Source organism: Frankliniella occidentalis, unplaced genomic scaffold (assembly GCF_000697945.3).
Source record: "Frankliniella occidentalis isolate FOCC.00 unplaced genomic scaffold, Focc_3.1 Scaffold72, whole genome shotgun sequence".
Taxonomy (NCBI): Eukaryota; Metazoa; Arthropoda; class Insecta; order Thysanoptera; family Thripidae; genus Frankliniella; species Frankliniella occidentalis.
In genome coordinates this window covers 325,945-329,047 of record NW_026267202.1, presented here as the reverse complement: position 1 = coordinate 329,047, position 3,103 = coordinate 325,945, and the positions used below count along the sequence as shown (strand labels likewise).

Below are 3,103 nucleotides of genomic sequence, written 5' to 3'. Positions count from 1 at the left end.
CGCCCCGCCCCGCCCCACCGCAAGGCACCACAGAGCCCCGCGACGAATACCGACAACAAGCGTTTATTTATAACCGTGTGTGCCCGGCTGTGTGCCTGTCTAGCCACGTTACGTTTCTATCTTTTTTATGCATGTTCCTCTTCACTGTGTTCCATTTATTTCGGTCTCCTATGGCTAGGTTCGCACAGAACAGGCCACAAAAATTGGCCATGTCATTTTTTATTTGGTCAAAACTGTGTGGCAGCATTTCTGATCAGGGTTTCGGTCGGTCTCCCGCGCTATGCTTTCACGGGTTAACATTGGCACTATTTTTGAACCGCGCGGGGTTCTGCTAGATGATGGTGTTCAAGGCCACCGATCCTCTCCGTTAAGCTGTACACACACTGCCGGCTGGCGCGAGTTTGGGGGGGGGGGGGGCACACGCCCATTGTTTGCCGAACGGATTTAGTGAGCGCTAGCTGATGTGCCCGAGAGTCCACGTATGCGGCGACGGATAGCTGTAGCTGTGTGCGATAAACGCACCTCTACAGATATAAGCCACGCTTGCGGCCTTCGGAGGCAACGCAGCCAGCGCCCAGACCAACTGGGGTCAGGCCAGGACAGACGCCACGTTTCGCCCACCACCGCGACGCTGCGTATGAAGTGGAATAATTCAATAAGTGATAGGTCAAATGCCCGCGCATTCGTCCAAATCATCAGCAATCGTCCTCTTGACAAATGATACTCGACCAGACAAGAAAGAAAAACGGAAAAGGAAAAAAAGGAGATTGGCGAGCTGACACACTGGAGAACGTACAGACGAGCCACATGGGCCAACAGGGGCTGCTAGCGCGGGCACAAGAGTTCTGATAAGAGTCCCCCGCCTAAGGCGAGAGTGTCTGGACCCAGGAGCAATGCGGTGGCCAGAGCCGAGAGGCTGTGCGCAACATCAGTTTCCAGAATCAGATTAGCCGGGCATAGCCTCAATATTCGCATAAAATACGAAACACTTCCCTCGCAATACACTTAATGTTAAACACATCTGGTGAAATATCACTGTTCATTATATATTCCCAACGAATCCCTCGCACATTTTTTTCGGCGAAATGCCAAAATATTTGTCCAAGCACAGCCAATCACGCCGCACGAACCGATCCCCGGCATGTGTTTGGTCATTAGACCGCTATTCGTGGGGTCTACCCGACGGGGCGGCGCGGGCGGGGGTGGGAGGAGGACGTCACTTTACGTCACTGGCGGGCGCCGCAACCGAGGGAAATCAGAACGCAAACAGTGGAAAATAAAACTGAAAAAATATTACAAGTTTTGAGGTTATTGAAAAACTCTCAGCGTCTGTCGTTTCGTAGGACATCACTACAATAAATACTGGCATAAACAGTTTCTCGAGATTCGAATATTCATACAGGCCCTCCTATGTACAGTAGCGTCTGCGTTCTGCTGCGTTCTCTCTCTCACGAAATGGTCAGCAAATGCTGTGGAGTTTTGAGTGCTGCGCACAGTGCGCACAACATTTCGAGCCATGGGATCCCAAAAGTTGTCAACTTGCCCAGAGTGGCCGGTGGCGGAGCGTGGCGTGGAAACAGGAGGGAGATAGCAGTATTCAAAAACTATGCCATACAGACGAGGAGCAATCATCAACACGCACTGAGAATCATAGCCATCAGCTCATCAGCCCCACCAACTCAAACACGACTTTGGAGCAATTTCTGTTGTTGTTGTTGTGGTGGTGGTGGTGGTAATAGTAGTAGTGGTGGTGGTGGTGGTGGTGGTGGTGGTGGTGGTGAGGAGGGGGTGGGAGGAAATGGTAGCCCGCGCTCTTGCTTTCAGCGAGTGTGCAACCTTGACGACAGGCACCTCTATTTCGAGAGACGAAAACGGCACGGACGCTCGCAAAGTCGTTCCTTTGAGTGTGTTTATCATCGAACATCAGGCCACTGCTCAAGGTTTTGTTCCTCGACTAAATAATCGGGGCTGGTGGGGGTTCACAATACAAGCGGTGCTTAAACTGGCCGCCTTCAAACTTCCCGGGCGGCAGGGACGGCACCGGCACCGGGCGTCGTGGCGCTCTGCAAGCCAACGACAGGCGGCGCCGGAGCTAGGCAAACCCGATCGGCATGCCGTTACGCCTCGTGACCGCGGATGTGGGTCAGAGTCAGACCGCCTCGGAGCGGAGCCGCAGGCGGGGGGCAAAGACCCGCCCTGCGGACGAAGAGGAGTAAAAGGGACCGGAACCGGACGCCGCCGATGGCGCACACACGTGCCGTCGACGGCGTCCTGGTGGCCCTTTCCACCGCCACCCGCGTGACATCACGCCCACTCACGTGTGCAAGAGTCCGACGAGGCCTGGCCGGGCGTTTCGGCAAGCATCTGACGAAGGGGGAAAACGATCCCTGCAGTGCAACCGCCACCGCCGCAACGTGTTCGTTGCACGAGTCTAGGTGACGAGGCTACCTTTCCGTCTTCATCTTATCATCCCGTTCCACTCACGGAATGTGAGGAGAAAGAGAGAGAGAGAGAGAGGGGGGGGCGACCGTTTGACGAGGGAATGACTGTCTGCTTTACCTGAGCTGGCGCTGACGTGCGGTGCTTTTCGTCGGCCGGGTGACGGACGCTCCTGGACTGCTCCACCACAAAGTGCTCCGTGTGCTTCTCTACGGGCGGCGGCGGCGGGTCCGGGGGCGCACGGGGGCGCGTCACCAACCATGACGGCGACCCTCCAGACGACGGCGACGACGGCGCACCGACATGTCAGGCGTCGCGTCACCACGACCGCTGGGCCGGCGTCGTCGGCCCGCCCGCGGGCGACGTCGCCATCGGGACGAGCACGCAGAGGGGGGGGGGGGGACGCTGGGGCACACGCACCCGGCTGCAGCTCGCCGCCGAGGAGGACGACGACGAGGAGGTGCACAAGGTGAAGCGCGCGGCCGGGAGGACGCGGAGCTCTCGGGGCGGGAGCGCGGTCGCAGGAGCGCGCGGATCGAGCGAACGGGGCCGACCGGCGAGAGCGCCCGTCCGAGTCATACTGCCACGGACGGGCGCCGCGCCGGGCCGGGCCGCGTGGCGCGCTCAGATCCAGCTCCGCGCCGGCCTGTGGTCCGCCTTGGAG

The 3,103-nt window shown here is 58.2% G+C and overlaps 1 protein-coding gene across 1 annotated transcript in view; it reads right to left on the bottom strand.

The window, feature by feature from the left end:
- LOC113210403 (beta-1,3-galactosyltransferase 5) overlaps positions 1–3,037 on the bottom strand; it is a 13,350-nt gene extending 10,313 nt beyond the window's left edge. The window contains exon 1 of the mRNA XM_026428386.2: positions 2,560–3,037. The gene's annotated coding sequence lies outside the window, so the exon portion shown is untranslated. The remainder of the gene's footprint in view (positions 1–2,559) is intronic.
- Between the last annotated feature and the right edge of the window lie 66 nt (positions 3,038–3,103).